Source organism: Neovison vison, chromosome 6 (assembly GCF_020171115.1).
Source record: "Neovison vison isolate M4711 chromosome 6, ASM_NN_V1, whole genome shotgun sequence".
In the NCBI taxonomy this organism is placed as follows: Eukaryota; Metazoa; Chordata; class Mammalia; order Carnivora; family Mustelidae; genus Neogale; species Neogale vison.
In genome coordinates this window covers 199,331,121-199,346,479 of record NC_058096.1, presented here as the reverse complement: position 1 = coordinate 199,346,479, position 15,359 = coordinate 199,331,121, and positions in this window count along the sequence as shown.

Sequence of the window (15,359 nt, the reverse complement as noted above, 5' to 3'; positions counted from 1 at the left end):
TGGTTACCAAGAGCTGGGGGCATGGGTGGATTTAGGGGTGAAGGCTTAAAGGCAGGGTTTCTTTTTAGGATGATGAAAATGTTCTAAAATTAAATGTGGTGATTATACTAAAGACTGAATTGCATGCTTTAATAATTCAGTGGGATGTGAATGATATCAAAACTGTTTTTTTTTTTAAGGGGAATTGACAAAGTGATCCACTAATAACTTGGGGGAAATACTTTTTCAGTCTGATGATATAGGAAGTTCTTTTGCCCTCCAACCAGTACTTATATCTGTGTTGACTATGTTAAGATAACTGAATAAACAATTTTCTGTTTTCTCTTCAAAGAAAATGAACAAACCCTAGATTCCATCATTATAACAGCAGCATAATGCAGATATAACAGCTGAGATACAGTCTGGGTCAATGAAGGCAGCTATAATTGACATCTATACCCTATTTTTGTCTATATTCAGCCATTATAATATGTGCATATACAAGCAGCAAAAGTGCTAGCTGTGTCTTTTCTTGATATTTATATTTTAAAATTTTTTATGAAAGTTAACTAATTTTAACCTCTATTAAAAAGAACATTAAACAAAAGTCCTTGTGAATTATCAATATAAAATATTTCAGATTATTTGCCCTCCAAAATCCATTTCAACTATTTAACATAAAAGTTTGCTTATTGTTTGGCTTTAAATACCTTAATTAAAAAAATCCTGTTCCGTAATATCCCCAAACACACACACACAAAAACATGTTTATCCCAATTATTCTTCCATTTAATGTAAAAAAATTTCTGGCCAGAAGAGATTTGCAAAATTAGAACTTTATAAAAAATATGACCTAGAGTTGTAGTACCCCCCAGTGGCTCTGAAAAGATAGGCAACTACTTATTATAAGTTTGCCTCTAAGAAGTCTTCAGGGAACTAGCCAAGCTTAAATAGGGTAATTGGTAGGTCTATGGTTGCAATTTACATAAGTTATAGAAACATAACACCAGACATTTATCTAATTGAAGAAAATGTGGTGTTTGGTTACTTATCCAGAGGGATCCTACTTGTGGTTTGTGCCATTTGGTGATCAGTCCATTCTCCTGAGACTCTAAATGTGTTTCTCTGGGGATAACATATGGTGATAATGTTTCAAAATTCATTTTGTTTTACTTTGCAAAGGCTCATACAAATAGTATGAAAATACTATTCATATATTTTTTTAGTAAAAATAGCATTAAAATAATATAATGCCTTAATTTCTTTTTTTAAATATTTTATTTATTTATTTGACAGACAGAGATCACAAGTAGGCAGAGAGGCAGGCAGAGAGAGAGGAGGAAGCAGGCTCCCTGCTGAGCAGATAGCCCAATGCAGGCTCCATCCCAGGTCCCTGAGATCATGACCTGAGCCAAAGGCAGAGGCTTAACCCACTGAGCCACCTAGGTGCTCCAATGCCATAATTTCTTTAGAAGACATTTATCTACATCTATGCTGGAGATGTTTATTAGTTACACTCACCATTATGTGCGGCTGCTTCTTCAAATGCTAACAAATTCATCACTTCTCCTTATCAATCTGCTATCATAGGTCCTCTGTCCCTTCGTTGAGTTTCTGTTTCCTATAAATATCATAAGCAATGTAAGCCATTTAACATAATCAAATTTTTCCAAGTATTTCTTATACTCTGTAAGTATGAAGTTACCATTTCTACAAAAAGCTCATTTGACAGACCTTACATTTTTGCAGAATTGCACACCAGAGACTGTATCCCAGATATTTAAGCTTCATAAATTATCCAAGCAAAATTCTACATCCCTATGTCTGAGGTGGAGTCAAATTGCAAGTCTACCATACAAGCGTATCTTAATGTCTCAAATTACCTCCAAACACAGCCTATCTACAATAACCTAGGAAATTTGTAAGACAGGAGAATGCTTCATACCTTCACAGTGGGACCCCAATCATTTGGAGCTTACCACACTCATATTACTGGTACTCGTTTACTAAACCCACTTAATTATTTAGCAATTAGTTATTGAACAATATGTGTTTGCCAGGAACTGTATCTGATGCAGAGGATTAAACATCAGAGGAGTTCCTTCTCATAAAGAGAATAAAGCAATCAAGCAAAGGAGACCATCCAGTAGAAACTCAGTGAGTTAGCAAAGCCAGAGAGGAGGAGGAAGTGAAGTGGCAAGGAGCATGAGAGGAAGCTCGGTGGAGAGGACAGTGAGGGCAAAAGGAACAAAGATACTAATAAAGTTTCCTGCAGCAAGGAAGCACAGTCAGCTCTTGTGTTGGAATACAGGGTGAGGCAGGAAGTCAAGATGTAGGCCGATCTAAATCACAGGAGCTCACCTGCTCTGTTAAGGAACTTGGACTTAATCCTGAAGGTAAGACAAAAGAACTTCAAGACTTGAGGTAGATAGAGGCTGACCCAATCAGATGTGCATCTTCGCCAGATCATTCTGGCTCTTATTATAGAAGGTGGATTTTAGAGATACAGCAGGAAGGCAAGAAGACCAATTAGGATACTGTTGCTAAAATCTAGGCAAGAGATGGCTTAGAACCTCACCAGCCTTGGTTGTTACCAGCCTAGATATAAACCAACGTTATGTTGCAGTGTGAGAAAATTTCAAAGGGAAGAAGTAAAGAGAACAAATCAATAATCGTTAACATGGAAGCTGTCGCTGTTCTCCCTGACACCATATTTCTTCAAAAAAAAAAAAAAAAAAAAAGACAGTAACCTAGAATTCACCGAAAGGACCAAGTAGTAAACCACAAAGTGACATTGCCAGGTGTTTCTTTTCTTTCTTTTTTAGATTTTATTTATTTGACGGAGAGAGACACAGCAAGAGAGGGAATACAAGCAGGGGGAGTGGAAGGAGAAGCAGGTTTCCCACTGAGCAGAGAGCCCAACATGGGGGTCCATCCCAGGACCCTGGGACCTGAGCTGAAGGCAGACGTTTAAGGGCTGAGCCACCCAGGCACCCCTGCCAGGTGTTTTTAAGTAGGCTGTATAAAGGATGAAAACCCTCCAAATTCACAATTCAGGTGCAGAAGAACCAGCAATACTTCACAAATTTCAAGCTAGTCACACCCCCTTTGAAACATTAGAAGGTATTTCCCTATCGGAACTACATAACAGAGGACCCCAGGGTTTAAAATGGAGTAATACAGCACAAAAGTCTAAGAGCAGATGGTAAGAAGACTGAATGGCTTAAGATTTTCTCTTTCCATTCTAAGACTAGATTCACGTTGTATCTGGTGTGTCATAGTAGATTATGTAACATTTAAATACACCATACTATTTATTGTAAAAATAGCTTGTGTTTAGAAAATAAAAGCAGACACTTGCAGAATGTCTAAGACACTTTCTTGAAGCTCTAGGCTCTGAGAACAGAATCTGTCATGGGGCTAGTGAACACCACACTTAATGCTTTATAAAATCTTGTTGCCAAAAACAGATCCTTAGGGAACATATACACAAACTTAACAGCAGAGGGCAGCAAAACTTCACTAAGCAGTTTTAAAATCCCTAGCCACTTTTGTATATTCCTTAATATTTTTCAGCAGAAAATTATGTGAATATATATGTGTTTATATATGTTTGCATATATGAATATATTGGTTTATCTTATATCTAAACTTATGCCTTAAGTTTAGGACAGAATTCTTCCAGAGTTCTGAGACTGCTGAGTGCTCTTGGATGGATAGGACCTGAGGCAATAACAAGATGGAAAAAGGGGTGCCTGGGTGGCTCAGTTGGTTGAGCAACTGCCTTCAGCTCAAGTCATGATCCCAGACTTCCAGGATCGAGTCCCGCATCAGGCTCCCAGCTCCTCGGGGAGTCTGCTTCTCCCTCTGACCTTCTCCTCTCTCATGCTCCCTCTCACTCATTCTCTCTCAAATAAATAAATAAAATCTTAAAAAAAAAAAAAAAAAAACAAGACGGAAAAAAGGTGAGTGAGCCACAGTATCTTAAATTAATGGAGTCATTTGCAAGTGGTTTGTCAATTCTTACAAAAATCGTGGTTTAAACTACGGTAGGATTCTTATGTGTGTATCTATGTATGTATGTGTTTGTGTGTGTATTTATTTCTCCCCCCTCCTTCTCAGTGGGTTTCTTTTCTGTTTTTTTTTTAAATTTTTTATTTTTTATAAACATGTATTTTTATCCCCAGGGGTACAGGTCTGTGAATTGCCAGGTTTACACACTTCACAGCACTCACCAAAGCACATACCCTCCCCAATGTCCATAACCCCACCCCCCTTCTCCCAACCCCCCTCCCCCCAGCAACCCTCAGTTTGTTTTGTGAGATTAAGAGTCACTTATGGTTTGTCTCCCTCCCAATCCCATCTTGTTTCATTTATTCTTCTCCTACCCTCAGTGGGTTTCTTTTTAAAATTATGTCCCAGCTATGTGTCTGAATTCCTTATCGATCAAAAGTAGATAATAGGGGCACCTGGGTGGCCCAGTGGGCTAAAGACTCTGCCTTTGGCTCAGGTCATGATCCTGGGGTCCTGGGATAGAGCCTCGCATCCGGCTCTCTGCTCAGGGGGGAGCCTGCTTCCTCCTCCCTGCCTCTCTGCCTACATGTGGTCTCTGTTTGTCAAATAAATAAATAAAATCTTTTAAAAATAAATAAATAAATAAGTAAATGCAACTGTCAGTAATTATATTTTTTAAAAAAGTAGATAATAACTGTATCTGTCCTTTAAGAGGTTCAAAATTAAATATAAGTGGAATAGTATTCACTGTTTTTTAAAGTTATTTTATTTGTTAATGTTATTTAATATTATTATTGTTAAATTATAATCAAATATTATTTAAAAATATTATTTATTTATTTACTTTTATAATATATAATTTTATGATTCACATATATGATATATTGCATATAATTATAATTATAACATATATGAAAACATTAACATATAACAATAATGTAACTATATAATATAAATACTTAATACTTTAATATATTATGAATATTTTAAAGACTGAGCCACCCAGGTGCCCCTATTATGAATATTTTAAAATAGTTTATTTATTTATTTGACACAGAGAGAGAGAGAGAGAGAGAGAGAGAAAGAGAGCACAAGCAAGGGGAGCAGCAAAAGAGGGAGAAGCAGGCTCTCTGATGAGCAAGGAGCCCGACATGGAGCTCAGTCCCAGGACCCTGGGATCATGACCTGAGCCAAAGACAGACAGACGCATAACTGACAGAGCTACCCAGGTGCCCCTTCATATATTATAAATATTATAGAATACATTATATATTACTATATATAATTATTTTTTTCTTTAGATTATTAAACCTAACAGAAAGTTTTTTATTTGAACCATTTTTAAGTGTCTGGATCAGTAAATCGTTATTTTGTGCAACTAAACCTCAGAACTATCTTTATCTTGCAAAACTGAGACTCTATACCCATTAAATGAAGATTTCTCTTTCTCTCTTCCCTAGCCCATGGGAACCGCCATTCTCCTTTCTGTTGCCATGATTTTGAGTATTTTGGTTACCTCATGTAAGCGGAATCACAGTATTTTTCTTCTTGTGATTGGCGTGCTCACTTAGCACAATGTCCTCAAGGTTCATCCATGATGTTTGCATCAGAATTTTCTTCCTTTTCAAGGCTGAATAATATTCCACTATAGGTAGTGGAATATATATATACATATATATTTAAATTATATATATTTTAAATATTTTTAAAATATATATATTTTTAAATTATATATATATTTTAAATATTTTAAAAATATATATATATTTTTAAATTATACCATATATATGGTATAATTTAAAAAATGATATTAGGACTCCTGCTTCCAGTTGTACTGTGATAATTAAGATCGGACTTACCTTCCTCATATAAACAACTAGGAAAATGGCCAAAATACATAAAACAACAGTATTCAGATGTTAGACAATAGGAAGTGTGGCTTGAGATCTCTGAGAGAAGGGAAACAAAAACGTAAACTCCAACAGCCACCCCAGATTTTTGTGTAGAGACAATTCCCAGACATGGGTGCAGGTAGGGGAGTGCAAGCAGAGACCAGCAGTCTCTCTGAGTTGAAAAGCTGAAGAGGTCAATGTGAATAAATGTTGTTAGGCAGAACTGTAGAGAATAGGGAGCTGTGCAGAAAGAGACCCACATCTCTGACTAGGATATCCCCTGACCCTGCATATATAGGTGAACATTTGTAAGACAGGGCAAATAAAGTCTGGGTAGTTGTAAATTGAGTAATACTCAGAGCTGGGTGGAGAGATGTGGGAACTTCAGTTCACCAAAATTGTCAACTTAGTAGACTGAACAATTCCCAAAGTAAAGACTAATTTACCCTAAAAAAATAGGCAAAATATTAACAGACACTTTACAAAAGTAGATACGAGGGTGGTTGATAAAGTACATGAAAAGAGTCTTTATATTGTTAGTAATCAGGAAAATACAGTTAAAATCACTATCAGATATGGTTATCTGCCCACCAGTCTCATGAAAGAGAGAGGGAGAAACATGTACCATGTTTTTTTGAGGACATAGAATAACTGAGATTTACTTCTGGGAATATAAAAGGATACAATCATATGGAAAATAGTTTAGAAGCTTCTTATAAAACAAAACATATACTTAATATATACCCCATCAATTGCACCAATTTACTCAAGAAAAATGAAAATATGGGTCCACACTAAGACTTGTATGTCAATGTTTATAGCACCTTCAGTTAGAAGTCCATCAACAGGTGAATGCATAAACAAGTTGTGGTATATTCATATCATAGAACGCTATTCATCAATAAGAAGGAATGTACTATTATTATATATGACAACCTGATTGAATATTAAAAATGTTTTGATGAGGAAAAGCAGTCAAACACAAAAGAATACGCTCTACATTGTTCCAACTATATGAAACTCTAGAAAAGTAAAACCTGATCTGTAGTGACAGAGAAAAGGATAGTCAGCTGGTGCCAAGGGCAGGATGGGGAGTAGGTGGAGGTATTGATTGGGAAAGAGCACAAGGGAATCTTTAGGGATAATAAAAAAGTTCTATATCTTTACTATGCTTGTGATTCTGTGAGTGTAAATGTTTTTCTTCTTTCTTTCTTTCCTTTTTTCTTTCTTTCTTTCGTTCTTTCTTTCTTTCTTTTCTTAAAGATTTTATTTATTTGACAAACACAGTGAGAGAGGGAATGGGAGAAAGAGGAGCAGGCCTCCGGCCGAAGAGGCAGCCCAATGCGGGGCTCAAACTCAGGACCCTGGGATCATGACCTGAGCCGAAGGCAGACCCTTAACGACTGAGCCACCCAGGAGACCCTAAATGTTGTTCCAAAGTCTGAGCAGTACCCTTAAAATGGGTTCCTTTGTGTGTATGTAAATGATACCTCATTAATATGATTTACACTGAAAAATAGATCTTTGCCTACTCCAGTAGATTACAAACCAAATATTGACAGACTAGACATTCCTGACTCATGTATTGCCACTTGATATCTCATAGGAGATTCCAACTTAACACATGTCAACTGGGACTCATGGCATTATCCCCCAGACCTGCTTTTCCTCCAGCACCAGCTGTTCCTTCTCCACGCTGCAGGTAGGCAACCTTTTAGTGAAAAAATGTTATTGAGGTAATTGTGGATTCACAAGCAGTTGTAACAAATAATACAAAGAGATCTCACTGGCCCTTCACCTAGTCTCCCCCAGTGGTAACATTTTGCAAAACTATAGAATAGTATCACAACCAGGATATTGACATTGATAGTATATGCTAATCTTACACAGATTTTCCCAGTTTAACTTGTACTTATTTGGGTGTGTGTGATGCCAATGTTGGATTTTTTTTTTTTTAACCTTACAGGTTCCTGGGGCTCTCCTTACTTCTTTCTACTTTATTTTTTCTTGACTTTTCAGGTCAAGAGAATTGATCTGTCTTTGAGTTTCTGATTCTATTGTCTATTATCTCTCCTTCACCATCAAGCCCAAAGGATTTTTTGTTTTAATTTCTTTGGTTGTATTTTCTAATTCTAGGATAATTATTTCACGTAAGTTCTTTCTCTTTGCTGAGATTTTCTATTTTTAAAAATTGTTTCAAGAGAATTTGCAATTGATTTTTTTTTATTCATTTATTTGACACACAGAGAGAGAGAGATCACAAGTAGGCAGAGACAGGCAGAGAGAGAAGGGGAAGCAGGCTCCCTGTGGAGCAGAGAGCATGATTCGAGGCTCGATTCCAGGAGCCTGAGATCATGAGCTGAGCCGAAGGCAGAGGTTTAACCCACAGAGCCACGCAGGAACCCTTGCAATTGGTTTTTGAAACATTTTTGTGGTGGTTGATTTAAAATCCTGGTTAGATATTGCCAGGATTTGACATTTTGATGTAGGGACCAATTGATTGCCCCCCTTTTTTTTTTGATATTTTGTTTGTTTCTTTATGAGAGAGAGAGCACAAGTAGGGGTGAGGGGTAGAAGCAAAGGGAGAAGCAGACTCCCTGCTGAGCAGGTAGGGCCCTGGGATCATGACATAAGCCAGAGGCAGATGCTTAACCAACTCGGCCTCCCATTGATGGTCTTTTCTTATTTAAGTTGTAATTTTCCTGTTTTTTTATCTGCAAAAAAAAAAATGTCTTTTTATTGCACCCTAGGCTTTTTTAAAAAAATATTATTAAGTTGGGAGGATGGGTTCTATTTTGATATGTTATTTTAGTGGCAGTGATTCTGTTTAGGTTTAGCATGCAGTCTCAGCCCAATTTGGGGGACTATGGTTCCAAAGGCAGGTTAATTTTCAGAATGATGAAATTTCTGGTGCTGATTGTGCTCCCACTGGTTCTTGCTGGTGCTAAGCAGGCAGAGAGTGTTTCCCAGGCTGGACCACCAGGGATCTTTGAGTGAAGGAGGTGAGTCTAAGGCCCATGGAAACAAAGATGCTTCCTAGGCTGGCCACTTGCGGTGGCAGAGTCTCTCTTGCCAGTACCACCTGTTACTCTAGTATCTCTTGGTGGGGGATGGTTGCCTCAGCAGAACACTCTCACAGCTACTATTTAATATTGCACTGGAGGTCCTAGCACAAAACATGATGACAAAACTATCCTCTTGCACTGAAATGCCTTCACATTTTTGTTGAAAATCAATTGACTCTATGCTTGGTTAAACTTCTGTACTCTGTTTGGGTCTATTGACTGTCTATCTTTATACCAACCAGCCTGTTTTGGATGTTGTAGCTTTATAGTAAGTTTTGGATTTTTTTTTATGATTTTATTATTATTTTTGTAAGTAGTCTCTACACCCAACGTGGGACATGAGCTCACAACCCTGAGGTCAAGAGTTGCACACTCCCTGACTGAACCAGCCAGGTGCACTGTAAGTTTTGAACTAGTCTTCCAACTTGTTAATATGTACAGAGTTTTGGGGGTTATTCTAAATATCTTAGATTTTCATACAAATTTTAGAATCAGTCTGCTAATTTCTACAAAGCAGTCCAATTAGATTCAGATTTGCATTGTGTTAAATCTATGGATTAATTCTGGGGAAAGCTGACATCTTAACAATATTGAGCCTTCCAATCCATGAACATGGTATACTTTTCCCATTCATTTAGGTATTCTTTAATTTTTGTCATCAATATTTTATATTTTCAGTGTACAGACTCTAATTCTTTTCTTATCTCCATGTTTTTCATGTTTTTATGGTAATATAAATGGTATTGTGCTTTCAATTTCAATGCCTTATTGTTCATTGCTATCATATAAAAACACAATTGAATTCTTTATATCTTATATCCTGCAAACTTGAACTTAAATGTTTTAATAGCTTTTTTGTATATTCCATAAAATATATCAAGGATGTCAGAAAATTTTTATGTGGTATCTATGTTTCTGAAAAAAAGAACAGTTTAGCAGGCTGATGAATAAGATCTAAGCTGCTCAGCTAAGAAACAGCAAAATGGTGAATGATTTTTCAGACTTATTTATGATATTTTAAAGATGCAATAATAGTTCTATTAATTGGGGGGGGGAATTCTACATAGATGGTATTACCTGGGAATAAAGATGATTTTACTTCTTCCTTTCCAATTGAGATGTCTTCTACTTATTTTCCCTGCCTTGTTGCACTGGCTAGGACCTCCAGTACAATAATAAATAGGAGTTGTGAGAGTACCCTTCTCTTTGTTCCTCATCTTAGGGGGAAAACATTCAGTCTTCAGCATTATGATGTTGGTTTTCATTTGATATCCTCTATCAGGTTGAGAACATTTCCTTGTATTCCTAGTTTGCTGTAAGTTTTTTTTTTTTTTAATCAGGAATGTATATTGGATTTTGCCAAATGTCTTTTCTGCTATTAAGATGACCAGGTGTTCCCCCCCCCTTTTTTTTTGATCTGATGACTTACATCAACAGATCTTTTTTTTTTTTTTTTAAAGATTTTGTTTGTTTGTTTTATTTGACAGAGAGAGAGATCACAAGTAGGCAGAGAGAGAGGAGGAAGCAGGCTCCCTGCTGAGCAGAGAGCCCGATGTGGGACTTGATCCCAGGACCCCGAGATCATGACCTGAGCCGAAGGCAGCGGCTTAAACCACTGAGCCACCCAGGCGCCCCATTAACAGATCTTTAAAAAGGATTTTATTTGAGAGAATGCATGCGAGCATGAGGTGGGGGCAAGGCAGAAGGAGGGGGAAGGAATCCTAAGCAGATGCCCTACTGAGGGAAGAGCTGGTTGCAGGGCTTGATCTCACAACCCTGAGATCATGACCTGAGCTGAAATCATGAGTTAGATGCTTAACTGAATGAGCCACCCAGGTGACCCACATTGTCTAATTTCTTGTTAAGATTTATTTACTTATGTGAGAGAGAGGGAGAATATGAGCAGGAGGGGCAGAGGTAGAGAGAATCTCAAGACTCTCTACTGAGAGTGGAGTCAGATGTGGGGATTCTTCTTATAACCCTGAGATCAGGACCTGAGCTGAAACGAAGAGCCTGATGCTTAACCAACTGCACCACCCAGGTGCCCCTGACTAATTTTTTGAGTATGAAATCAACCATCAGTATCATTTTCCTTCTGCCTTAAGGACTTCTTTTAAAATTTCTTGTAGTTTTGGTCTCCTGGTAATGTATTCTTTCAGCTTTTTTATGTTTGAAAAGATTTTTATTTTGCTTTTGAAAGATGTATTCTCTGGGTATGGAATTCCAGGTTCAGTTATTTTTCTTTCAGTATTTTAAAGTTATCACTCACTGTGTTCTTTGTTGTCTTGCTTCCAATGAGAAATCTTTTGTTATCCTTAGCTTTGTTCTTTTGTACATAACATGTCTTTTTCTGCTGGCTACTTTTTCAGGTTTTCTCTTGATTGCTTTTTTCTTATTTTAAAGATTTTATTTTTAAGTAAATCCACACTCAACGTGGGACTCAAATTTACAATCCTGAGATCAAGAGTTCGTGCTTTTCCAACTGAGCTAGTCTTTATCACTGGTTTTGAACAATTTGATTATGTTATGCCTTGGTATAGTTTTACTGTTCTTATGTCTAGAGTTTATTAAGATTCTTGGATCTGTGAGGTGACACTTATTCAAGTTTGGAAAGATATTTGCAATTGTTTCTTCAAATATTTTTTCTATCTCCTCTTTTTCTCTGTTCCTTTAGAGACTCCAATTATATGAATATTAGGGCACTTAGATTGTCCTATGACACACTGGTGCTTTTTTCACTAAAAAGCTATCTTTTGTGTTTAATGGTGAATAGTTTATATTGTTAAAAGTTTATATTACTGAGCTTTTTTTTTTCTTGCAATGTGTAATCTTCTATTAATCCCATCCAGTGTATCTTTCATCTCATACATGGTAGTTTGCATCTCCAGAAGTTAGATTTGGCTCTTTTTTTTTTTTTCCATATTTTTCATTTCTCCACCTAACATTAAAAATATGGAACAAAGTTATACCTTTAATGCACTTTTCTTTTAATCCTAACATTAGTGTCAATTCTGGGTTGGTTTCAATTGTCCATAATATTTTTTTCTTCACTGTGGGTTGTACTTTCCTGCATGCTTTATGGCCCTCGATTTGATGTCAGGCACTGAATTTTACCCTGTTAGATGCTGGATAATTTTGTTGTCCTATAAATAACTGCGTTTTGTTCTGGGGTGCAGTTACTTGGGAAGGTTTGATTCTTTTTAGCCTTTCTTTTAAGACTTGTTAGGTGGAAACCAGAGTTGTGGTTACTGTAGAGTTAATTATTCCCCACTACTGAAAGTAGGCCCTTCTGAGTACTTTACTCAATTATGATATTCTTCTGGTGTGGTTTGTGGGAAGAGGCACTATTCCCAGCACCGTGTTAGTTCCCTCTAATCCTTTTTGATAGTTTCCCCCGTGCTTGGGTAGTTTCTCCACATGTGTGCACCGATCAGTACTCAGCTGAGCACCTGCGTGTGTCACTCGGCAGACTACCAGTGTTTCTCTAGGCATTGCTCCCCTCTCTAAATCATAGCTGCCTTGGTCTCCCTGAACTCTCAGCTCCATCTTGTCTACTCAGTGAGTTCACCGGACTCGGTCTCCACTGAGTGGTGAGTGGTTCCTACTCTGCATTGCTGCATTAAAGCCCTTTTGAGGCTGTAAGCTGGAGCAATCACAAGGCTCACTCATTTGCTCTCCTTCACTTTAGGGCCATTGTTCTTCACTGTCTGATGTCTGGTGTCTTCGAAACCACAGTTTCATATATATTGTCTTTTTCTGTTCTTTTTTTTTTTTTTGTTTCAGATGAAAAGGTAAAGCTAGTCCTCATTACTCCAGAATAGCTAGAACTCATTACTTTAAGGAGATTTAAACAAGAAAAATGCATTTCCTGTTTTCCCATATAGTTGCATTTTTAGTGCCCTTCTTTCTGTTGTGTGGATCCATATTTCCATCTGGTATCACTTTTCTTCCATTGAAAGAAGGTCTTTTAACATTTATTGTAGTACAGGTCTGCCGGTTACAAACTCTTCTGGTTTTGCTATGTCTGAAAAAGTATTTATTTTGCTTTTGTTTTTGAAATAGATTTTCATGTTTCTTCTCAGAAAACAATCCATCACAACAGTAAGACACAGAAACACAAATTCCACAAGATCTTTGCATCCTTGAACCACAGCATGTGAAAATAGAATGCTGAGGGTGGAATGTAATGATGATGATGATGGCACACGTACTATAATGTTTATTGTATCAGGCACCAGTGTCTGTCAGGGGTTTAGCAGGCTTGGCAGCAGACTCATATTAGGTTAATTCAAGGAGGACTTCATAGGGGGGCTTTATGCACTGTGGGCAGGGTATAGGGATGATGCACTCTCCCAGGGGTAGTGACAGTAGGGCTGGTACCCTCCTAGGCTGGCAAGCTTAATGGGAACTCAGAGAGGATTCCTTGAGGGGAGTTGTGACTTCATGTCAAGAGATGCATTTAGACCAAGGCAATTCTTCGAGAGAGCTGGGGAGTAAATACCCTGACCTCACTTGCTTCCCTCTCTGATGTCATGTGAGGACTCCCCTTTGGCTGGAAACTACAAGCAAGAGAGCCCACTGACGAAGTAGATGCAGGTGCCATGGGAATAGTAAAGAAAGGATCAGATTAGAGAGTGGCTTTGGAGAAGTAAATGAAATTATCTGCCATTGCATCCGTGGACATATTAGCTCCTTTAATCCTCCTCCAAATACTATAAATTACTATTATTATCCTGAGATGAACAAACAATGCAAAAGAAAAAAAAAAGTCAACAAAACTATGATGCTCTGAGTTTAAAGAAGATACTGCTTTCATGGGACACCTGGGTGGCTCAGTTCATTAAGCGTCTGCCTTTGGCTCAGGTCATGATCTCAGGGTCCTGGGATCAAGTCCCGCATTGGGCTCCTTGCTTAGCTGGGAGTCTGCTTCTCCCGCTGTCTGCTGTTCCCCTGCTTGTGTGCGCTCTCTCTCTCTTTCTCCATCTGACAAATAAATAAGTAAAATCTTAAAAAAAAAAAAAAAGATACCGCTTTTACTAAACAAGAACAAGATACTCTAAGAATAGGAACAATGATAGAAAAAGGGAAAAAATTTAGCAATAAAACCTGTGATTGGGGCACCTGGCTGGCTCAGTTGGTAGAGCATGACTCTTGATCTTGGGGTTGTGAGCTCAAGCCCCATGTTGGGTATCAAGATCACATAAAAATTAAAACATTTTTAAAAAGATTTATTTATTTATTTATTTGAGAGAGAGAGCACATGGGGTTGGGAGGGCAGAGGGAGAGGGAGGGAGAATCCCAAGCAGACTCCTCACTGACTGTGGAGCCCAACATGGGGCTTGATCTCATGAGCCTGAGCCAAAATTAAGAGTCGGAAGCTTAACTGACTGAGTCACTCAGGCTCCCCCAAAATAAAATCTTTAAAAAAACTGTTATAGCTAAACTTCTCCCCAAATTAATAGAAGGGTTATGAGATAAAGGCAATTAAGTGTCCCTGAGAGAGAACAAAATATAAGGAAATAAAGAGTAAGAATAAAGGGATAAGAATATTTGAAAACCAATCAGGAAGAAGAGACCAAATCCACAAAGTTCAAAATCTATCTTTCTGGGGTTCCTGAAAGAAAAAAAAACCACACACACACCAGAAAATTGTGAAAAACAAAATACCAAAGAAAAAATACAAAAAAATACTCCAGATTTGCTGGATTAAGAAGACCACTCACCCCTCTTCCAATGAAGCAGCACAATCAATGAAAAAGACCAACACCATACTTCTGAGAAATTTCATAACACTGCATGTAAATTTCAAAGTATGAAATAACGACAATTAATACTATTAGCTCTTACCTGTTTTCAAAGTGATTTCACATTTCCTCTCACTTTTCAAATGGCCCGAGGGCTTATCACGTCCCTACACAGAGAGGGGAACAGATACAGCGAATACAACACCTGCAAGACGATATTCTTCGAACTTTTCACAGATGAGTAGCACAGTTCATTAACATTGAGGTGTGTTTGTGTGTGAACACCTATGTGTAAATGGACAAGTCATTTTGAATGCCCGACCAGTTTCCTGACCTGGATGTCCACTCTTCAAGGTACAGAACATGGTTTCTAATTCCTTGCTACACTTCCCGAGTCAGTTGAAGAAGGGCTTAGTCTCAGTGGTTCTATAGACCTGACCACTGTGCTACCCCAGCCTGGAGGAAGGAGATGTGACACCATGAGCAATGATTATTTTCTTTGCAAAGGCCCAGGAGGTACAGTGAACACAGTCACCTTTCCTCATTGTGTGTTCCTATGGGCAAGATGTTCAATCTTCACAGTCTCCAGATTCCTTCTGGTGGGTTTGGGCTTGAGTCACCCTCTTCAAATTCCCTTTCAGTACCATAATTCCAGCATTCTGTCA